Source organism: Arvicola amphibius, chromosome 9 (assembly GCF_903992535.2).
Source record: "Arvicola amphibius chromosome 9, mArvAmp1.2, whole genome shotgun sequence".
Lineage (NCBI taxonomy): Eukaryota > Metazoa > Chordata > Mammalia > Rodentia > Cricetidae > Arvicola > Arvicola amphibius.
Window position 1 is genome coordinate 110,068,254 of NC_052055.2, and position 24,618 is coordinate 110,092,871.

Consider the following 24,618-nt stretch of genomic DNA (forward strand, 5'->3'; position numbering starts at 1 on the left):
AACTTTTGGGGAAGGAGAAAGAGGCATGGCCTTGTTGGAGGAGGTGTGTCACTAGGGGCGGGGTTTGAGGTTTCAAAAGCCATTACCATTTCTCTGTCTCTCTGTCACCTTTGCTCTTGCTGTTTCTGTGTGTGTGTGTGTGTGTGTGTCTTATGCCTGTGGATCAAATGTAAGTTCTCAGCTATTACTCCAGTCCCATACCTGCCTGCCTGGTGCCTGGCTTCCACCGTGGTGAGCAGGTCCCTCTGGCACTGTGAGCTCCAATAAATATTTATAAGTTGCTTTGATCATAGTGTCTTTGCAGAGACAGAAAGTAACTAAGACATCCTACGGGATTCTGGACTATGTCTTCTTGCACTTCCCCCCCCCCACACACACACCCATGACTTTCTTTTCTTCCTGGTTCCAGGCAAATCTCACCTCTTCCAAAGCTTCCTTCTGCTACTGGCTGCCATCCCAACACTTATGACTCCTCAAGGCACTGATTGTGAATGGATGTTGTTCTCCTTGTATCTCGTCCAGTGGTTGGTTGAATAATATCTTCTCCTGGTCACTGGTGCCATCATGGCATAGGCTACATAAGTCCAGATCCCTTTGACTAGACTTTTTCATTACTCTCTTCCCAGGACCCTGTGCAGTGACAAATGACACAGTTACAGGCTGATGAATGATTGACTGAATTTTCTCTTAGGAGGAACTTGTGTGAGAGGGCCAATATATTGTTCTTCCAGGGAATAACCCAGTGGAAGCCCCATTAGCTCACACCAATGGACAGAGTGAGATTAAATTATGAATGAAGATCTATGAGGGGTGACAGAGAACACAGGACTGGCCTCAGACACTCAGACGCTAGAGAAGCCTTTGTCTATAAGATATTTCAAGGTCAGTTAATGGTACAGAACATTGTTTTATTGATAAAAAAAAACCCTAAACTTTATATTTAAAAAATAGACTGCAGGTATCTTTTGAACTGTCAGCTGTGGCAACCCCCTTCCTAGTCATGAAAAAAACATGTTCCTGTTTATGACAAAGCTGTCACCATTCCATTAGCATCTGATTATTATTCAAGTTGATAGCATTCTTCACTGTTAAAATATAGGTCCTAAATGATATGACCCATGCCTCCAGACTTCTTCTACAAATAGGTCAGAATGCTCAGGCATCACACCATCACCAACAGGGATTTCAGCCAATGATGCACTCCTACAAAAATAAAAACCTTAGATTGCCCACACCAGTCCTAGATTTTCGTGCTAGAATGTTATGCTATGAAGGATCACTTATAAATGTATTCAGTCCTCCATAAGCCTCAGTAGTATATTTACTTTCATTAAAAACTCAATTGAAACAGACTGGCCTCCAACTTACTGTGTAGCTGAGGATGACCTTGAACTTCTGATCCATCTGTCTTTACCCCCCCACCCCTGTGGTAGGATTACAGCTGTGGACCACAACACCCACTTTTTATGTCATACTTGGGATGGAACCCACGTTTCCTTAATACTAGGAAAGCATTCTACCAACTGAGGTATAACTCCAGCTTTTCAATTACTATTTTAATCAATAAGCAGCCTTTTAATATCTTTAATATCATAGCTTGCCAATTCTTTTTTAATTAATTCAATTTAATTTAATTTATATATATGAATGTTTCGTTTGCATGTATGTATATGTGATACACATGTGCCTGTGCCCTCAGAGTTCATAAGCTAGTATCAGATCCCCTGGAGCTGGAGTTACAAACTGTTGTGAGCCACTGTATATGTGTTAGGAATTGAACCTTGGTCCTCTGCCAGAGGAGTAACTGCTCTGTGGTAGTGTGAATGTAACTGGCCCCTATAAGCTCGTCGAGAGTGACACTATTAGGAGATGTGGTTTTGTTGGAGTGGGCGTGGCTTGTTGGAGGAAGTGTGTCACTGTAAAGGCGGGCTTTGAGATCTCATATATGCTCAAGCCATGCTCGGTGTCTCAGTTCACTTCCTGTTGCCTTTGAATCAAGATATAAGGATGCTCGGCTCCTGCTCCAGCAGCATGTCAGCCTCCATGTCACCATGTCTCACTGTGATGATAATGGACTGACCCTCTGAGAATGTAAGTGACCCCCAATTAAATGCTTTCTCTTTATAAGGATTGCCATAGTCATGGTGTGTCTTCACAGCAATAGAACACTGACTGAGACATGCTCTTAACCAACGAGCCTTCTCTCCAGTCCCTACTTAACAATTTTTAAATGCTTGAGATTACTATATAGGAAGCTTACACTGTTGAATTCTTTAACAATAGTATAATGGACTTGATATATATATATATATATATATATATATATATATATATATATATATATATCTCCAAGGTTTTTAAATCATGTTTTGAATTCCAAAATGTTGGTGGTTCATGTTTAAGGACAAGCATAATAATTTCTCTCTTCTAACTTAGAAAGCAATTCTATCTAGAACATTACCTCCATAAACAAAGAGCTCCTGAACTTACATGGAACTTCAAGTCACTTGGAAAGGTTCTGAAAATTCTAGAGTGCTCAGAGCCACGCTACACTCTTCTGAATGAATAGGTCTGGGATCGCACCCAGATGCCTGCCTTTTCAGCAAACACCTTTCCTGACCTCTCAATCAAGTAGATGATGCTCTCTCCTCAGAGTCCTCTGATAAATTTAATGTGATTTTAATTTCTTCAGTTTACTCCTAAGAGGATTATTATGGAAAAAATGCATGAAAAGGAATTCAATATATTTGAATCTAGCAAATAGCAGAGATCATCAAACTGATTTATTAGATGTAACAAGCATGTTTCCTTATAGTACATGCTAATAAAAGCTGTGTATGTGTGATGTATGCAGTATGTGTATGTGTGTGTGTGTGTGTGTGTGTGTGTGTGCAGGCACTTCATAAAACACACACGTATACATGTGTGCTGGTTAGTTTTAATTGTCAACTTGACACAACCTAGAGTCACCTGAGAAAGGCTTAATGAGGAATTAGCTAGACCAGATTGGCCTGTGGGCCTGTGTCTGGGGCATTACCTTGATTCTTAATTGATACTGGAATGAACCAGTCCATGGAGGGTGGCACCACGGCATATGCTGGTCCCAGGACTGTATTACAGTAAAAAATGTAAGAATCAAGCAAAGATACATTCATCTCTTTTTGCTCTTGACTATGCGTATGATGTGAGAGCTGCTTGAGTTCCTTCCTTAAAGTCCCTGAAATGAAGGGCTGTAATCTGGAATTGTAAGCCAAACCCTTTCCCCCACCCCTCTTTGGTGCTTTTTGTCCAATATTTTATCACCATAACAGGAATTACACTAGGACAAGGTGTTACAAAGTCACAACATAGCCCTGGGGTGACAGACCTAAATGAACAACATTTACAATGTTTCTTTCTACAGGACAAAAAAAGCAAAACACCAATTAGCAGTAAGAGTTGAGCATGAAGTTCATGAGATAGCAGTGATTTTCCTCAGCCTCCAGCTACATCTGTTCCATATAATAGATAAAATAAATATCCAGGAAACACACAAGGGTGAGACTGCAGTTCCAGTAAAGAATTTCCAGCACACAGCAGTGGGGCCACAATGTGCTCGAGTCTTCTGTGATGTTCTGCTTGCTAATTCTGGCAACTCAGCCAAGCGAACATTGGATTGAATGTCAACCATACCCAGAACCAAGGGGTGCACAGCACTCACTTCAGATGCTGGTAAGTGCCCTTAAGATGCACAGGCTGTTCTCCACTTGAGCCCCACATTGTTGAAGCACTCAGGGACAGGGCTCATCTGCAGGAGTGGGCAGCCGAGGCAGAAGTGCAGCTTGTGGGTAGGTGGCCCACAGGGTGACTTAGAAAAGAATCTGAAGAAGAAGATTGAACTGGATTGTGGATATAGACTAGCTGAAGTTTTGGGAGGCAGACCCAAGCTCTCAGACCTCCAGGGTAGTATTACCTGCAGAATATGCAGAAATGATCGTGGGCAGATTAAAGGAACAAACAAGGGCCAGATGGTTGACGGTGGCATTTCCTAGGGAGTGTGCAGAAACTGTGGGCAGATAAACAAACAAAGGCCTGAAGAGTTTAGAGTACCCGTGTTGGAAACAGCGTATGCTCTTGAAAGTGTCAGTTAGGAGAGAAGGATTGAAGGGGAAACTGTGGAGGACCGAGCTTCAGTCCCAAGGCCCAGTACCAGCTCCTCTACTTATAAGCAGGGGGAACACAGACCTGGAGGTGACCTTCTCCTGTGCAAGGAACTGGAAATAATCACAGAAGTTATGATTACTCAATGACTATTCTTTTTTATTAAATTACATAATTTTACAAATTTTCACCTCCTCCCATTTCCTTTCCCCTCCACCCCACTCCCTCTCCAGTCCAAGAAGCAGTCAGGGTCCACTGCCATGTGGGAAGTCCAAGTTCCTCCCCCATCCATCCAGGTCTAGGAAGGTGAGGATCCAAACAGACTAGGTTCCCACAAAGCCAGTACCTGCAGTAGAATCAAAACCCAGTGCCATTGTCCTTGGCTTCTCAGTCAGCCCTCCTTGTCAGCCACGTTCAGAGAGTCCGGTCTGATCACATGCTCCATCAGTCCCAGTCCAGTTGGCCTTGGTGAGCTCCCATTAGATCAGTCCCATTGTCTTGGTGAATGGACGCACCCCTCACGGTCCTGATTTCCTTGCTCATGTTCTCCCTCCTTCTGCTCCTCATTTGGACCTTGGGAGCTCAGTCCAGTGCTCCAATGTGGGTCTCTGTCTCTATATCCATCCAATGTCAGATGAAGGTTCTATGGTGATATGCAAGATAATCATCAGTGTGGCTATAGTAAAGGGCCAGTTCAGGACCCCTCTCCTCAGCTGCTCAAGGAGCCAGCTGGGGACATCTCCTTGGATACCTGGGAACCCCTCTAGAGTCCAATCTCTTGCCTACCTTCAAATGGATCCCTTAATTAAGATATATTTAAGATAAATAAGAAGTATTTCCCTGATTACATATCCACTCTTCCTCCATCTCAACTGTCTCATTCCCCCAAGCTCTCCCCATCATCCCCTTCTCACTTCTCTCTCAAAAATATGGAACCCCTCACGAATTTGTATGTCATCATTTCGCAGGGGCAATGCTAATCTTCTCTGTATCATTCCAATTTTAGTATATGTGCTGCCGAAGCGAGCACTCAATGACTATTCTTTTTTTTTTTTTTTTTTTTTTTCTTTTGGTTTTTCGAGACAGGGTTTCTCTGTAGCTTTGGAGCCTGTCCTGGAACTAGCTCTTGTAGACCAGGCTGGTCTTGAACTCACAGAGATCCACCTGCCTCTGCCTCCCGAGTGCTGGGATTAAAGACGTGCGCCACCGCCGCCCTGCTCAATGACTATTCTTAATTGGTGATGTTTTTGTGATCTGACCGAAACTTTGTACCATATTCTTCACTTGTCTCTGTAGCAAACCTAGAAGCTATATCAACACTACATACACACACACATGCACATATACAAGTACACATACATGCATACACATACATACACACATACACACATAAACACCCATGTGTTTATGAGTTACACAATGCTTGTCATTACATGAGACTGCCAAAATATTTAATTGATGATATTCAAAGCTAACATTGCTCTTATAATTATGAGAGGGGTCTCTGGCAGCATCCATCATGAAGAACTTCAGAGGAGTGAAGAGAAAGAAAAAAAATGAAAGCTGGGGTGGGCGGTGGTGGCACACACCTTTAGTTCCAGCACTCAGGCGACTGAAACAGGTGGATCTCTATGTTCAAGGCTAGCCTGGTCTACGGAGAAAGTTTCAGGACAGTTAGAGCAGTTACACAGAGAAACATGTAACTGCGTCTTTTAAAAAAGGAAGGAAGGAAGGAAGGAAGGAAGGAAGGAAGGAAGGAAGGGAGGGAGGGAGGGAGGGAGGGAGGGAGGGAGGGAGGGAGGGAGGGAGGGAGGGAGGGAGGGAGGGAGAAAGGAAGGAAGGAAGGAAGGAAGGAAGGAAGGAAGGAAGGAAGGAAGGAAGGAAGGAAGGAAAGACGGAAAGAAGGAAGAAAGAAAGCTGAACTTGGGATACATGCTTGGCATCTGAGCACCCAAACATCCAAGCACTCAGAAGTAGGCAGAAGCAATAGAATCACAATTTCAATGTCAGTCCAGGCTGCCTAAGATCCCCCTTCAAAAAAAAAAATCAAAACAAAACAATCATTTAAAAAATGAGTTAGCAAAATAATGTTTGTAAACCTGAGACATTTAAAACAAATCTATTCAAATTTTGGTCTCTGAGAGAGAATACTACAGTTATTCCAATAATTTGCTCTAATCCAAAATCAACTACACTGCTTTTAAAAACTGGTATGTGTTACTTTTGATCACAGATGGTTCATCGGATTTGCTTTATTATATCTGATATTTAATTTAATTGGCATGCAATTATTGCTCACCCAAGCCTTTAACCATTGAAGGAAGGCGAGTTTATCAGAGATAATTCTCAAAGAACAAGGCTTCTGCAATGTACCAGCAGTGTTAACATCCGTATCTTCAGGGTCCTCCCCAGAAGCTTCTTGATTCAGACCAGTCACTGTGCGTGCTCGGTTGCTCTCTCTTTCTGTGATAAACATCATGACCTAAAGCCACTTAGAGGAGGGAAGGGTTTCTTTGGCTTATACTACAAGGTCACAGGCCATCTTTACGGAAAGTTGGGGCTAGAATTCAAGCAGGAACCCCAACCTTGCTTGCTGACTCATGCTCACACAGAACAATATGGCATGCCTGGAGAAAGTGCCACCCAAGTAGGCTGGGCCCTCCCACATCAATCAAGACAATGCCCGCAGACAATGTATACAAGCCGTGTGGAGGTAATTCAGTTGAGGTTCGCTCTTATCTGATGGCTCTAGGTTATTCCAAAATAACAATAAAACTGACAAGCCCTTCTCCAATCTCCCTTTTTACCCTGTCTGTAAGAACAGAGAAGCAGGACCACTCCTTCCCTCCAAGGCTGTGAACAGTCTTCGGACAGGTGGTTAGTACTCTGTACAGTTTCGTGACCTCAGCCAAGGTAGTGTGGTTACTGCGTGACTTCCTCAATATTCCCATAAAGAATTTAGCTCAGGAAAAGATCTAACAATGTGGAAGCAATTTATGGTCTTCCGTCACATCGTAATGTATTGATTTGCACGGCCAGAGCTACTCAGCACTTTCTCAACCATTAGAAATAGGCAAACTGCCTATTTCAAGGAGGCTGTTTCTTCCTCCTGTTAATCTACCTTCAATTTTTATGCAGAGGAAGCCATGGCACCTCTCTGAAGAGTTTTGGGTTCGGGTTCATGCTGTGTGTTAAAACATCTGGAACTAACTCATAAACACGAATTAGCTCATACAGAAAAAAGCTAAAGGTCAATTTAAGGTAACTTGTGGTTTATGTATATAGTGTATACTTATTCCTTCAGAGCATCTCCCACAATGTCTTAAAGATGGTAAACTCTCAGGGCTGGCAAGATGGCACCCCAGGTAAAAATACACAGAGGAAGCAAGATGAGACTGCCTCGCTGATAAAGGGCACCAAGTCACGTGGCTGACACAGGCAAGAATTGTGGGCTAATTTAAGATGTAAGAATTAGTTAATAAGAAAACTCTGCCAACACTTTCAGGTAAACCCAACCTCCTGAATGTTACCTGAGTGTGATTTTCAGAACACATGCAAAGGTAGAAGACTCCACACAGTTACCCTCTACACATCTGCCAACATTGCCATATGTGTATATAAGTATAATGTTATTGAATTCATATATAATGTAAATAAACTATATATTTACTTATATATAACATAAAATTTTTAATTTTAAAAAAATGGTAGACTCCATTTGATTGAATTTAATGTATAATGAAGATCAATGAGTTTTAAGACTGAAATATTGATAAGGCATCTGCTACATACACATTTTCCTATGAAAATAAGTTTTTTTCATGCTTCTGGCTCTTATGAATAGAGTAGCAGTGAACATGGATGGGCAAGTGTCTCTATAGTAAAATATAGAGTCTTTTGAGTATATGCCCGAAAGGAGTGTGGTTGGATCTTGAGGTAAGCCTCCAGCAGCTCTTTTATTTTTCAGGATTGTTTTATCTACCCCATTTGGGGATTTAAAAAAAAAAGAATATGAAGCTGAAAACTGTCATTTTAATTTCTGTGAAGAATCATGTTAGAATTTTGATAGAGTTTGTGTGGAATCTATAGAAGGGTGGCCCTTTTCATATTAATCTTACTGATCCATGAGCCTGAGAGATCTTTTCATCTTTTGATATCGCCTTTGATATATTTCTTCAATGTCATAAAATTTTTATTATAAAAGTCTTTCATTTTCTTGGTTAGGGTTACCTTCAAGATATGTTTTGAGGTTATTGTGAAAGGTGTCGTGTCCCTGATTTCAGTCTGCTGGTCAGCTGTATACAGGAGGGCTACTGATTTGTAAATTTTGCATTGTACCACTTTGCTGAGAGTAACTGTAGAAGCTTCCGATGAGGTTCTTAGGGTCCCCTGTGTATTTATATTCCTTGCTACTTGGATTCTCTTGATGTCCTTCAGTTGTCTTACTGCTCTAGCTGAGACTTCAATTATTGCATTGAACAGGTATGGAGAAAGTGACTAACCTTGTCTTGTTCCTGAGTTCAGGGGAAGAGCTTCGAGTTTCTCTCCATTTCGGTTGACATTGGCTGTAGGCTTGCTGTAAATTGGGTTTATTGTGTTGAGGTATATCCCTTATATCCCCAGTTTTTCCTGGACTTTTATCATGAAATGATGCTGGATTTTGTCAAAGAGTGTTTCTGTATATAATGAGATTTTCATGTGTTTGGGTTTTTTTGTTTGTTTATTTTGTCTTTCGGTCTGTTCATGTGGTGGATTATATTTATCAATTTATATATGTTGAACCATCCCTGCATGTGTGGGATGAACCCACCTTGATCGTGGTAGATGATCTTTTTTTTTTAAATGTGTTCTTGGATTTGGCTTGCAGGTATTTTATTGAAAAGTTTTACATCTATGATCATAAAGAAAATGGGTCTGTAATTTTCTTTCTTTGCTGGCTACTTGTGGTTTAAGTATCAGGATAATTGTACCCTCATATAAAGAGTTAGGCATTGGCCTTTCTGCTTCTATCTTGTGAAATAATTTGAGGACTGTTGGTATTAATTCTTCTTTGAACCCATAGGTCTGGGTATACTGTGTCTCATTTTCATTCAAGCCTTAAAAAAAATTTATAAGTTCTTTTTTAATTCCTGTTTTGACCCATTTTTCATGCAGTAGTGAGTTGATCAGCTACTACGAGTTTGTAAACTTCCTGTTGTTTCTGACATCCAGCTTTAATCCATGGTGGTCCCATAGAATGCAGTAAGTGTTATTTCCCTCTTCTTGTTGTATCTGTTGAGACTTACTTTGTGTCCACGTATGTGGTTAATTTTGGAGGATGTTTCATGAGGTGCTAAGAAGAAAGTGTATTCCTTTGTGTTTGAGTGAAATGTTCTGCAACTATCTGTTAGGTTTGTTTCATTGACAACGTGATTTAACTCCAGCATTTCTCTGTTTAACTTTTGTCTGGATAACCTATCTGTTGGCGAGAGCTGCGAATTGGAGTCTCTCGGTATCACTGTGGGAGGGTCAGTATGTGATTTTAGCTGCACCCGTGCTTCTTTTAGTAACTTGGGTGCCCTTGTGTTTGTTGTAGATATGTTTAGAATTATATCATCTTGGTGGACTTTTCCATTGATGACTATGTAATGTGTGTCCTTAACTCTTGTAATTACTTTTGGATTAAAGTCTATTTTGTTGGATATTAAAATGGATACACCTGCTTACTTTTGGGGTCAAGTTGCTTGGAATATCTTCTTCCATCGTTTTTACCCCGAGGGTGTATTTATCATTGATGGTAAGCTTAGATGGAACAGAAAGGTGGGTCCTGTTTTCTAATCAAATCTGTTAGTCTGTTTTACTGTGTTTTTTTTTTTTTCAATTTATTTGTCTATTATATATACAGTGTTCTGCCTGAAAGAATGCCTGCAGGCCAGAAGAGGGCACCAGATCTCATTACAGGTAGATGTGAGCCATCATGTGGTTGCTGGAAATTGAACTCAGGACCTCTGGAAGAGCAGCCAGTGCTCTTAGCCACTGATCCCTAGTCTGTCTTCTCGTTAAGGAATTGAAACCATTAATATTGAGAGTTACCAATGAATGGTGTTTGCTGATTCTTATTATTTTGTTATGGTGGAGTCATTTTCTTACCTCCCTTTTGATTTGCAAGTCTGAGATAATTTATTTCTTCTGTTTTCTTGGGTGTGGTTAACCCTTCAGGTGGAAGTTCTCCTTCTACCACCTTCCATAGAACTAGATTTATAGATAGATACTGCCTAAATGTGGTTTTATTGTCACAGTAGACTTTTCCTCCTGTTGCGAATTCCAGTTTTGTAGGTATAGAGTCTAGGTTGGTATCTGTGGTCTCTTAGAGTTTGAGAAACTTTATGTTAAAGCAGGCCTGGCTTTCCTTGGGGTCTTTGAATTATCATCTTCCTCTCATGGAATGTTCTTTGCCTAGATCCTGAATAATCTTATTAAAAGTCAACTCCTCAGAGAAGTCTTTCCTGACTATCCAACCCCACTTATTTGTTTTTCTGCTTTTATTTTTATTTTTTTTTTTTACTTAGTCTACAAAACCATGGGTCTCTAGAGACTTTAGCACGTACTTGTCATGTCTAGCCTGCCAGTTTATTATAATATGTTGTCATCTGATTAATTCCTAACCTCTTCTCCACTGGACCAGAAGTTCCCTGAAGCCATAAGTCACAGTGGCAAACTTCCTTCTCTCTTCCTAGCACGTCTTACAGGACATAGTACCTACCCAACAAACATAGGCCAGTCAGCTGAATGACAAAAGCCGAGATCAGAAGATCTTATGGGGTTAATGTACTGCAAAGCATTTTTTTTAACTTTGGGGGTCAGATTTGCCTTTCGGAATTGGATTAAAAATTTGAAAACCTTCTCATATGACAAGTTGAAGTACACGATTTTTATAATAAAAGTTTAAAGGGTCCATGGAGCTTTAGTTAAGAATTAAATATTAAGAACATCTAATTGTACTTGGGAATAAAATATCACAAAAATAATTACTATAAGTAGCAATGTTTTAATGTTTATGTGCTACTGGTAATCAATTATACGTTGCCCTTGGAATATTTTGCAAACCTCCATAGGGGGAAAGGAACTATCTATAAATGTTATATATTTTATTTATATCCAGGAAAGGATTTAAGGCCTGCAGAGAAAGACTAATAAAAACACATACTGCAGTGTAATATAAAATATATTCCAAATAGGTAGAAAAAAATGAGTCTAAGGGAAAAAAAACTAAGGCTAAGAATACAAGATAGAGCCAGGGGAGAGATTCATATTCAAAATTTATGACAAGAAATTCAACACCCTTTCTGGAAAGATGGTAACAAAATTTATTCTCAGGTTTGCAGCCGCCAATGTAGAGGAGAAGAAAAAGAATCAGTTATGCCTTACAGAGGATTGTATTTTATGTATGCGTCTGTATGAATACATGTATGTGTAATTTAATAGAAAATGCTTTTAAGAAGGGGCCTGTATGCCATGCTAAAAAGGAGGAAGGTGATAAAAAGTAAGGAGGCTATGTTTGGGCGTAGCTGCGCCTCAAACGAGACATACAGATGCCGAGGATGACCAGGATTTGAGGTTTTGATAATTAACAGACTATGATTTTCTATGCTGTTGTCAGCAGTAGCTATTTGGAAACTCTTAATTAAGCCAGTAGAGTCAGACATTCGGGTGTTCCTAAACAACCAGGGGTCTCCACATCTCCCTTTATTGCAGCCCCATCCTTTAGGGTTTGATTTGTTTTATGGGTGTGTGTGTGTGTGTGTGCAGGAGCATAAGTTGCAACACGTATGTGGTTGTGAGATCAAAGGACAAGCCTCTGGTTGTCTCTCTCGCCCCCTTATGGGATTTGGGGGTCAGACTCTGGTTGCCAGGCCTCCATACAGAAAGCCACAATTCCACTTTGTCCCGTATGCAGGTATACTCTATTTCATTAAAGGCTAATGGGCTCTTGCTCCCTCCCCTTAAAGGGAAACACACCTTGAATGTTGACTCTCAGGACCTCCCCAGAACCTTCTGAATCAGAGAGACAGTACAGTCACCACCCTCTCCCGACATGATATTCACTGGTGGCGTTGAGGTGAGGTACTGAATGGGTCACACCAACGGCTTGGTTTCTTTCTTAAGTGGAATGTGTTTCTCGCCAGTTCCTTTGTACTAAATTCAGATCGGACCACATTTCTCCTTTCACTGTGGTTTTGACTCCCATCATCATCCCAGAAGTGCATTCAGGACTTGTCTCCTTTGGGAAAAAAAAAGTCTTTTCCAGGCTGGAGACTCAGGAGATTTGCATCTCAGATGTAATGAAGCAAAAGTAACTTATGCAACGTTTCAGTTTTGCCTTGTTATTGACATGCTTATTCAGTTGGTAGAATTCCGCCACCATATGGAAGTGGAGACAATTATATTGCATTCGGTGTAAGGATGGTGGAAGCAAGGAAACAGAAAGACATCCCCAGAAGAGCGACTTCAGCACATTTGAAATCACTTCCCGCCTTTCTCTCCCTAGCAGCTCTCGGGCCCGAGTTGTCTCTCCTTACTTCAGAGTGTCCCCAGCCCGGTGAGCAATGACAAAGATTGCCTTGCTAGGACTGGAGAGTGTTCCTGCATAAGAGAAAATTTTGTTTTAAAAAAAAAAAATCTCTACCACTCTCACGTGAGTGACAAAGGGAGCCCCCACCTTAATTCCTTAGGTCCATCCAAAGCCCTTAGTGGTGTTGCATGACCTCAGAACCATGCCATCTTCGGAGAGTTTGAACTTGAGACTGTAGTAAGTGGGCCTTTCTCACTGAACCTATATACCTGCATTGAGTTTTCCTAAAACATCTTAGTAGATTACCTACTGCCCGCCAGACCCCAGTGGAAGAGAATAAATTGCCCTAATGTCTCCTGCCTTCATGTAGCCTGCAGTTTAGTGGGGAGAAAAATAAAAGAATGACACAAATTCACATGAATTTGAATTGATTTCAAGTGTATCATGGGGGGGGGGGGATAATGACTCTATAGCATAACTGATAGAGAAAGTTGATAGCCCAGCATGCAGAGGGCCCCAGGTTCGGTTACTCAACACCACCTAAACTGGATGTGGTGGTGTATGACCGTTAATCTAGCACTGAGGAGCTGGAAGCATGCGGGTCAGAAGTTCAAGGCCATCCCTCAATACATAGTGAGTTCGAGTCCAGCCTGGGATGATACCTAAGACCTTGTCTTGATTAGGAAAGGAAAAGAAACGACGTGCTTCAGAAGGGATGTGAGATGAAAATGCCACAAAAAAAAATGCCATCTCCAGACCCAGCGGGTAGGCAAAGGGCCTGGTGCATGGAGGCTAATAAGACTGCAGCACGTGCAGTATAGGAGCAGAGAGTCCGGGCTGAGATGCCTGATTCCAGATGTACTCAGGGGCCATTGCCATGGAAACCTCTCCAGCCATATGCAGTAACCTGTGATGATGCCAGGACTAGTGAGCAGGTTGGGGCTTTATGTACTTGTTTGCTCTTGGTGGGAGAAGTATACTTAGGTACCTCTGTTTCATATTATGAAAATGCCTTTCTGGCTACAATCTGGACTTTGAGCAAGCAAGGGGCTAATGTTATATAGTGCGGTTGACTGTTTTCAGTGGAGATGTGATGGTAACTGGGCTTGTCCAGGAAGGGGGTTGAGGTGGGTGAGTTTTCCAAAGTGATTAGAGTCCAGGGCTCGGGGACATCTTCTGCAGCGGTTATGTGCAGACAATGAGGAAGTGCCGAGTGCTGAGTGCAAGGCTGGGTGTGTTGATGACATCACAGGTCATTGCAAGCAGACAGACGATTGTATTACGGGCGTGGAGTTTACTGAAGATGACAGGGTTTGGGGATGATGATGTCACAAGACACCACACACAGACACTGGATTGTATTACGGTCGTATGATGGGTGTGAAGTTTGTCAAAGAGGATGGGGGCTTAGATATAAACTTATGAGTCATCTTCCCACTCCTGAGTCTGGTGATGGATATGATTAGCAAGAGGGAGATTGTAAAATGAGTCAACAGGAACACTAGGACAAAAGTCTTCAGGAAGTCAAATCGACAATGACCCTGCACAAAAGCGTGTCCCAAGGAAACAAGAAAGGACAGCAAAGAAACAGAAGGAGATCCAAGAATTGACTGTGTCTGTTTTGTAATGGACTGGGGGAAAGGTTTTTTGAAAGGTGGGAGTGGTCAACTTCCTCAGATAAAGAGAAAGGATACACAGGGTGTTGTTGGTATGGTGACTCACATCCAGTCCTTGGAAGACAGAGCCAAGAGAACTACAAATTTTGGGCCTGAGCCAGTCAAAGGAAAAAAGAAAGGAAGGAAGGGAGAAGAAAGAAAGAAAGAAAGAAAGAAAGAAAGAAAGAAAGAAAGAAAGAAAGAAAGAAAGAAAGAAAGAAAGAGGGGATAGGGAGGGTGGGAGGAAGAAAGGAAGGAGAAAAGAAAGGAAGGAAGAGGAAGGAAAGAAAGAGAAAATAACATAACACTTTGTATATGTTGAGAAACTTTGGAGCTATTATTTATTTGTTGGTTGGTTTTTCTCTTGAGTGAAGGTAGATACCACTGATCAGTACATAACTGCTTTTGAAATAAAAATAACTGTTAAGTAATATGTACCAAAATATAGTTGTAATTTATTCCACCTGTGGTTCTTTTCTGTTGTATAATGTTTTTACCTAATCAGTTTTACATGTTGTCTTTAAACTGTACTCAGGAAGGAAGCATGACATAAACATGTGACATGTCGGTGACCATGAGAAAAGGAGAGAAAGTGGGTGGTGTGTGAGTGGGGAACACTTTGAGGTTGTGTGAACTGAACTGGCAAGAAATTGTGAACTTGAATCTGGAGACCTTGGCACAGCCCCACCTGCTTCTGCTATCAGTGACCTATTTGGGCCCAGGGTAAATAAGCCAAGGACCGCCCACAAAACACTGCAGACGCCTCTCCTGCTGGCTGGTGTTGCTGTGTCGGAGGAGGTACCCACGGGCTGACACGTGGAAGAACACATGCTCAGAGACGTCTGTGCGGTGAGTGGCCGTCTGTCTGCGTTCCCTCCCTGCTCCAGATGCCACCCAGACATTTGAACCCTCCCAGAGAGAAGATGCAGTGGAGGTCAGCGTCTCAGCACAGTGGCCAGGCGGTGACACAGATGTTAAGCTGAAGCAAAGCGAGCTGCTGATGGGAGGTAAGAGAATGGAGGTGAGCCCTGGCGATTACTTCTGTGTTTGGGAGAAGAAACCAAAGTAAGAGGTTGGGAGCAGGTCGTTGGACAGCTGAGTGGGTAGGTGTGCAATTGTCCAGGCAGCAGTCAGCGTGCTGTCTACGCTTGCTAGCACTTAGGGGCAGGAACCAGCAAGACATTTTTCTGTTCCTTGTGGGAGATCCATCATAAGCCATAGATATTTTTACATGAGAATCTCATGCTTGTGTGATGTTGTGATTTACTAAGTTCAGCACTTGTCCCCATATGAACACTTTTTTTTGCTGTTGTTTTTGAGACAAGGTTTCTCTGTGTAGCCCTGGCTATCCTGGAACTCAGCATGTAGACGAGGCTGGCCTCAAACCCCAAGATTCGCACCTGTCTCTGTCTCCCGTTAGCTATTATTAAAGGTGTGTACCACTGTGGCCCTGCACCGTAGGGAATTTTTTAACTTGACAAACCAATTTGTATTTAGAACAAAGAGAAATAAGATAGCATGCCCCCCAAGTATTTATTTTGGTTTTTTTTCTCTCTACTTTCATTCTTTATGTCTAACCAACTTGAATAGTCTTACTGTTACCACTTAAGAATCAGAATGCATTTTCTAAATAGTATCCTGAGCTACATCTTCACAGTCTTCCATGGGTCTTCTGACAATCGTGGAATTGCCTACATTATAGCGTGCCCACAATACTTAAGCAGATTGTGACCTCCATTGAGGGCAGAAATCAACAGGGTGTCCCCAGTGGGGTTATAAACTTCTTGATAGCAAGGACTTTGCTGGGTTAGAACTATCACAAACAAAACCAGAGACCATAAATAAGATTTTCATAGTAAAATGGTTAGGGTGTCCTTGGTTTGCAGAGGAGGACTTATCCAAGGATTTAAGAAGATGCCAGAAAGAAGCGGAATTGAACTGGAGTGGAGGTAAAAGATGGACATTTCAGATGGAAGAATGTTAGTAGCATAGGTTTGAGAGGAAGGAACCAACCTTTCCAGGAGGTGGTAGCAGCACGGGAAGATAAATCAGTGACACCACAGATGTTCTTTTTCTTCCTTTCCTTTTGGAACAGCCCCACAACGTGGCTACGCAGCCGTCAGTGCCATCTTGTAACTGAAACACATCTTTCTGGCTCAATGCCCTATTTATTAATGAACATTGACTGCGCTAGAGCTCCCAGCAGTCTCCCCTGGGTGCTGAGAAAGGGATCTCCTAAGAGGAGTCCTCGTGGGCCTGAAGTGGGAGCTCAGCTGTACAAACGGAATACCCGCACGAAAAGCTAGCTGCGGTACCATGTGAGTGTAACCAGCACTGGGAAGTCAAGACAAGATCATCCCTATGGCCCACTGTCTATCCAGCCAGCCAAGCCTACTTGGTGAGCCCCAGGCCAGTGGAGATCCTGTCGCAAAGAAACAAGGTAGATGGCCCCTGAGGAACCACAGCCAAAGTGGTCCTCTGGCCTCCATTCATATGCATATCACACACACTCACACACACACACATGCACACACACACACATGCACACACACAGGCACACACACATGTACATGCACAGAGACTCCACTTCCTGTCTGTTTGTTAGGAAGACCCAGAGAATGGGAAGAAAAACAATGATTTACTAGTTGAATATTTCTGGTTTATATTTATGATGCTGCCAAGCCGAGCTTCAAGCTCATCTCTATGAATAACACCCTTTTTATAGCAATAACCACTGCCTCCATGAAAAAAGTGCTTTTTTATCTTTCAATTTTCATATAGTTATTCTGACTTCTAAATAGTCCATTTTATCTCAGGGTCCCTGTACTGTTGCACATTTAAAAAAAAATATCTCTAGGAATTTCATGCCAGAAGGATGAAATACTTGCTTTCTCTAGAGAATGTGGTGGAGTGGCATGATTTCTTCTGAAGGATATTAAAATTTTATGCTTTCCTTTTCCCGAAAGTAACAAAAAATTCAAATACAAATTCTACTGTCAGCTACTTTGACTGTGTTGACCAGTGTGCAAGTGTATCTGTGTGCATGTATGTGTGTACATAAATGTGCATGTATCTGCATGCATGTTTGTCTGTATGTGTGTGTGTATGCATGTGTATGTTCTCCTGTTTATTCTCCATGATGTTTTCTAATTTTTACTTCTACCTGACTACTTCTGTTTTGGAAACCACATCAAATCCTTAAGGCAAAGCATCAGAATCCAAACATTCTATGTATCTCCTAAAGGAACTGAGGCCAGTTGACTCTCATAGTTTAATTTAGCCTTGTTTTATTCCCAGCACTACACAAGAATGAAAAAAGAAGTGGAAAGAGGTTCTATGACCTGACAGCATTCTGGGCCAAATATGTTCAGAAGATTCCATCGTTCCTTGTGGATAAGTTACATTATAACCAGAGAAGAGAAAGGAACAAACCAAAGTCACCTGACTGGCTGCAGCTGGCCCTTGTCTTATGTGATCAAATTTTGGCAGCGCTCAGTCTGGAATAGTCTGGAGGACTAATGGCTATGGTTGGCTAGACCTGCAAAGACACTCTTGGGTATGCTTGTAGTCTATTTGTATAGCAACTTTCAGTACAGGTCCTTACAGCTGGGCCTGCCATGAAACGGAGGCTAGTTCATAGTTTAGTTCAATCTTAATTCAGTGCAGCAGTCCTTATAGTATTAACTGGGTATCTCTCCACTCCTACTGAGTAGCTGAGGGCATCATTTCCACCCAAAAGGTGAGGGAACTGAGCATCAGGGATGTTGACGCATTAATAACACCTGTAAGGGAGCAGGGATAGAACTCGGTTGGCACAGACTGGCCAAGTACCACAAAAGCCCTGGGGTCCATCCCCACCACTGTATAAAACCAGGCATGTTGTTGATGCTTGCCTGTAATCCTAGCGCTGGAGATGTAGAGGCATGCGGATCCAACATTCAAGGTCATCCTCAGCAACATGAGGCTAGCCCAAGCTACATGATTCAAAAAAAGAATCGTTTAAGTAGGATTCATTCTAGTATGCTGCTTCCAAAGGAGACCCTTTTGCTCCAACTTTTACCCCATCTCACTATAACTCTTTGGAAGATTTCCAAACAGCATGTCCGGCCTGAGTGGTTCTCGTCCTGATGAAGAATCATCACTGACATATGGAACTAATATTGTTTTCCAAAGTTTCTCCTCGTGATTTTGTGTCTCATGAATCCACCTTCTTCCTAGGTCTTACAACAAAGAGGCATCTAGAGGCACACCCTTCACCAGACTGCCTTCAGTAACGAGAACGGAATTGAAGCTTATTCTCCCTTTTGCATGGTAAGTACTAATTTGAGTAACTGAATTAGTTTCTCCATCCACAGTATTTAACAAAAAAAAAAGAGAGAAAAAAACAGTAGAAATGCGGCCTGTGTGTAAAGATGGCACGCCTTATGAATAGCTCCCAGATTTGTCCTAAGGGTGTTTGCATTTAAAAAGAAAAGAATGTTCCGTTTTTAAACATTACATTGTGGGTTTTATAAATCGCAGTTGAACATGTTTCCTCTGATCTAGAATTTGAGTTATTTTGACCTACATAGGAGTTAGGAATCATGAAAATAACATGAGTCTTCCGTGCATATTTTATATACAAGTAGAGGTTTGTGCATAAAACTGACATGTGGTCCCTGCGAAGTCATGGCCACACCGCAGGGAAGATTTAGAAATGGACAGATTGCTGTTGAGTAGCACTGCCTTTCTTCCCAGATGCCCTAGCGTGGTGTATCCACTCCTCTGGGCCTCAGCAGTGGCTGGCTATATCTAGAAAATCCATCAGCACTCTGCAAGTGGCCAGAACAAAGGTCGGTCCATAGCTTTGGAAGAAAGGGCAATGTTGGTGGGGCTATATCCCCCAGAGTGACTCTGCTTTGTCTACCCACAGAATCGTGTGTTAATTTCGGTTCACAATGTGGTTTGTTTTTAGTTCTATATTTAATATTCTAATGTGTCGTTTAAAGAAAAGCCTTCTGTGTAACTATGACTATTGGAAGCCTTTCATTTAATCCAGGCTTGGGGAAGTGAACATAGCTAATGTATGTGAGGACTGAATTACAGATAAGTCTTAAACAAATGTGGCTTTTATTACCTTTAACTATATAGAGCAACTTCAACAAAACATTACAAAGCAGAAGTCCTTAAGGGGACCCTTTGCAATAAATCATATGAACATTCCGTTATTAGCATATAGATTGAATGTATGGAGGAGCTCGAAAAGGGCCAAGTTTCCTTGAAAATGGTTTATTCTGTGTCTAAAAATTGTACGTAGGCTGAAATTGCATGTTTAAAACACCGTATCTTATCTACCCATAAATACAGCATTTGCAAAGCAAAAGTAAACATAAGGCCAGCTGTAAACAAATTATTGAAAGGTTTTTAATGTGCCAGGGCCCCATTTTAACTATATGTCACCACATGTGGATGAATAACTTAAAGGGTAGGTGAGGGGATGTTTGTTCCTACGTCTCAGATTCAGGGGCTTGCACTAATGAGTCAGGATCCTATTTACACTATTAATCCCCAAAGCAATTGATCATTTGAAGAAGTTCTGTTCTTGTGGTTTCCGTTAATTAAATCCACTTGCAGTGTATGCACACTTTTCAAATTCTCCGGCCCTGTTTTTGGTAAGCCATATTCAAAACAGTTCATGTCATAATGCCTTTTATTAAGGCATCGACCTTACCGTTTTAAGAACATCTCGGAATGGCTATGTGCATAAAAACTACTAAATCACATTCTCCTGTATTTTAGAAAAGTCAACCTATTCAATGTTATTATGTGAAATGATCTCTTTGCGATGGTGAGCATAGTTTTATGCTGAATGTATGTCTAATTTCTAATGTTTCAGTGAGTTCCATTTGTTCTATTAGTTTTCTTTCCCTGCTTTGACTCTGTGAGTCTATTTTTAACTGGCACCGTGCCTTTAGGATTTCAGGCAAGCTTTTCAGGGCGCATGCATTTAAAATATATTTTGATGAATTCTTTGGGAATGTCACCCATGCCTGCAATGTATGTAGATCGCATTCAACTCCCCATAACCCCCATCCTTTTCCAACTCCATGTACTTTTGTTTTTCTTTTATAGATTATAGATAAGGCAAAGAGATGGGGAGAGGAAGAGAGAGGATGTGGGGGATGACGTGGCATAGCAAATATGGACTTTAGAGGGAAAAATAAGAAAGTACAAGAACAGGTATACTTAGACTCTAACCTCATCCTTCTTCTTCTTTTTTTCAATACCACTGAGTCCAACACGTGTTGCTGGTATAGCCCTGGGGTTGCAGCCATCCACTGGAGGATGGTTGACCTACTGGGGGCTACACTCTTAAAGAGAACCGACTCTCTCTCCCCCAACAGCCATCAACTCTTAACAGCTCCTCAGCTAAGGGTGAGGGTCACATGAGACCCTTCTACTCCGTGCTAGAATGCTGACTGGCTTGATCTTGTACAGGTCTTATGCAGGCAACCGCAACTGCTGTGAGACCATGAGTGCCTCTGTCACGTTGTAACAGGGTTCCATACCTTGGCACAACTGACTCCATGACGGAAGTACCACTCAGGTCATAAAACTCAGCGTGCAGATAGTGCCACCAGCCAAAATGAAAAACAAAGACCTAATCCATCAAAGTCCACAGTTCCGAAGAGGTTTCTAAATGTCCTAACCTTGCAGTTTGGTTTCTATGGTTCTACTTCTGGATAATTGTCCTTGTTAGTTGAATTGTATCAATCCAGAATACGGGTTTTTGTGCTTAAAAAACTCACCCTGAGAAAGGCTCAGTGATGCACTGGGATCCCAAACACCTGGTTTCTATTGGCTTAAACCTATGTTTAAGCATCTTTTCTGTTGCATACCCCACAACACTGTCATGTCTAGAAGACCCTGTTTCTACTCTGGTCCTCCATGACACCTGACTCCTACAGCCTTCCCTACAGTCCCTCTTCCTGCACTGTTCCTCAAAAGGGGCATTTAAAAGATGATCTTGTCCACCCAACAGGGACACCCCAAAAATACGAAGCTAATTCTCATGCTGAAGGATGAGGTATAACGATTCACAAAGTGGGAGGTGTTTCAAAGGGTAGAGTTCCCAGGGTGCTTTCAAATGTTTGACTGAGAAGTTGGGAAGTAAATTACATAATCCATCTGCACTATAGAAATACTTCTGTTCACCCTTTTGTGGAAGCTTGGAAAACCTACTGAAGGGACAAGAGTAGAATTTTTTTAAGCAGGAGGAAAGTAGCAACCAGGATGGAGGCAGGGTCTGCAAAGCACCCAGGGGCAGCAATCAGAGTGCAGAAGGCTAGACATGGGCAATAAGGAAAAGGGATGTGAACCCAGTGTGCAATCATGCCTAATAGAACTACCTGGAAGCAGCTATTGGCTGCATCTCCAACTCAGAGTGTGCCTGGCCATGAGAGTGTGTACCTGGGTGTATTTTTCTTTGCAAATAAAACATACAAAACAGAATCTGGATACAACTGGGTTCAAATTCCAACCTAAGAGTATATCCAGATCAGAAGGGGTGTGTAAAACATACCATGTTGCTCTGATGAAAGGCCCTCTGATGAAAAGCAGGTTAAGAAAGGGGTGGTTTGTTTTGGCTTACAGTTCAGGGTGCACAGTCCGTTGTGGTGGGATGCTCAAGAGAGGGGGAACTTAAAGCAGCGGGCCACCTTGCATCCACAATCAGGAAACAGAGAGGGATTGGTGCAAGCTAGCATTATTCAACTTGCCTTCTCTACTTTATATAGACAGAGACTCCTGCCCAAGGGATGAATGGGTCTGCTCACAATAAGATGGGCTGTCCCACATCAGTTAATGTAATTGATATAACCCCCCACAGGCATGCCTATAGGTAATTCTAGATCCTGTCAGGTTGACAACTAATGCTAGCCATCACACAATCCAAATCAGAAAGAAAGAAAAAAGAAATAAAAGAAAAAATGGAAAGAAGTGGTACCCTAAAATTGGGAAAAGCCTTATAGAAATTTTGCTCTGGTTAGCCCTAAAGGATATTCATCAACTGTTACTATCTTAACACAGGATTTTACCAAAGGTCTAAAAGGGAAGGGAAGCTTGATATCCAAAAAAAAAAATTTTATTCAATTAACTCTACTTCATTTAAGCAATGATCTATGTAAAACTTAATGCTAGTGGTTTCCTAAGAAGATCCAAGTTTCTTTCTTGCTGGAATCATGCTAAGGAAGCATTTTCTCTCGCTCAGAGAAAGCACTTGTGTTACCATTTGTATAAATTTTTAATACTGAATAAAATATTAGTGTTTAGCTTAATATTGATTCTCAGTGTAATATTCCTCCATAACGGCACACTAATTGGCTAGGATTAAATCAGGCAGATTCAAGAACCCGGAGACTATACCAACTAATACTTGTGATTCTTTTTCATTAGTTTCTAGATTCCAATTAAAATGGAGTTAATCTGTTGAGTAAAAGATCATGGGGTAATATAAGCTCTGTATAGTAAGTCAAGTACAGCTGCTTTCTTCCCACTCCTCCATCATAACTGTAGAATATAGAAGTGGAGTGGGGAGGGAGAAAGAAAGAAACCCTGAAGTCTAAATACATTGAGCAACCCATATACCTTGAGATGGTGTACATACAGTCAAGTGGCAGGCAGGCATTGAGGTAGCCTACTGATTTAGGTGTTCTATGGTATTGGGGTGGGCCAATGTGCGTGCATTGAGGTAGTCTACAGTGTTGAGGGGGTCTATATGTATTGAGGGAGTTTACATGCATTGACATGATTTACTGTCTTGATGTGGTCTACATGCTTTGAGGAAGTGTCCATGCATTGGAGCATTCTATACTCATTTAGGTGGTCTATGTGCATTTAGGCGGGATATATACATTACAGTGGTTATACACATTGAGGCAGTATACACATATTGAGTTGGTCTATGTTCAATGAAGTAGTCTACATGTATGGATGCACTGTGCATACATTAAGGTGACCTCATACATTGAGGCAATCCATATGCACTGAGGTGTTCTTCTGCATTGAATCATCCTCCATATGCTTTAAGTTTCTCTATGGGCATTGGGCACTTCAGCTGACCATCATGATGTATTAGATGTGTTCCTCGGACTTTCTGGAGCTACAGTGTTCCTTTCACTAGTATTGGGCCAATAGCATTACCTCAGACATTCTCAGTGGGTGGGTACCTTTGGTCCCCAGTGATACTTCATAAGGATTACAATCTTGGCTGTCACTATAGAGAAAACACAGCTGGTACTAGTGAGCGAGCACAAGCCTTCAACGCTGCTGAATATAGACACGCAGGACAGGTCCCCACAAGAAAGCCTCCTCAGCCCCAAAGGTCTAGGTAGCAAAGCTAAGAAACACTTAAAGACATGTGTGGAATGAGCATGGGGCCTGATACAACAATACTCATAAAAATACTAGGACAGGCTGATGTTCCTGTTACTGTAATGGAATTGAGAAGGAAGAGCATCATATACATAGTCTCAGCCCCGAACACTGCAGGCAAGGTAGGCAGCCCTCTCAGGGACATCACGCTGACCGGTCAGGCACCTGCTTGGGGGTAGCCTGTTTTTAGGTGCTGACCCACTTAATGCTTAACTGTCTAGAAAGCCTACGGATAGGTGGTATCAAAGTTCGCCAGCTGTCATATGATGTCTGTGTTGTCAGAAAGTGGAATGAATTAGGAAAGGACGGAGTAAGCATCATTTTAACTTCTAAGACCAATGGCGGGTCAGGAGTCCCCTGGTGGTCATGCTTTGGGTTTAGAAAACAGACTGGTGTCTGGACAGGTGAAGTTCGGTAGAGGTATCTCCTGCCTAGTGTAAGATCTCACTAACTAGTTTCATGATACATGGCTTTGGCAACCTCAAACCAAGTTGAATACAACCACAAAATATGTCTGTCTTAATGGTAAGCTGTTTTACGTAGAGAAGATTCTTTCTTCACACAAGAATTCTGGGTCTAAAGGCCTGAGCTTACATTTCAGGGCTGGAATCATGGAGCTCTATATCCTTGAATAATTTACATGACTTCTCTGAGTTGTTTCCTTGCCTATTTAATGAGTGTATCATTACCTCATAGGGGTGTGGAGAGAATTAAATGAGACATAAAGCACTTGGCAGATGTTAAGCCGTTAATAAATGATAACGGTCATTGATTTCATGTTTTTCCTTTGACTCAAAAGCAATTCTGGGTGTCTTGCATTGACATGGTGGCTGTTGTGACCTTCAGTTGTCATTGTAAAGG

General features: G+C 41.8%; 1 protein-coding gene and 2 non-coding genes across 3 annotated transcripts in view; 2 read left to right on the forward strand and 1 right to left on the reverse strand.

The window, feature by feature from the left end:
- Positions 1 to 952: 952 nt before the first annotated feature.
- On the forward strand, positions 953 to 1,081 carry LOC119824107. The gene has a single exon (XR_005287041.1). It is a non-coding gene; the product is annotated as a small nucleolar RNA SNORA24 (small nucleolar RNA).
- Positions 1,082 to 5,063: 3,982 nt separating this feature from the next.
- On the reverse strand, positions 5,064 to 5,170 carry LOC119824152. Its single transcript, XR_005287072.1, has one exon. It is a non-coding gene; the product is annotated as a U6 spliceosomal RNA (small nuclear RNA).
- A 10,001-nt stretch (positions 5,171 to 15,171) lies between these two features.
- Positions 15,172 to 24,618, forward strand: part of Rhobtb1 (Rho related BTB domain containing 1) — a 116,000-nt gene continuing 106,553 nt past the window's right edge. Inside the window, 2 exon segments of the mRNA XM_042055672.1 lie at positions 15,172 to 15,353; positions 18,565 to 18,657. The gene's annotated coding sequence lies outside the window, so the exon portion shown is untranslated.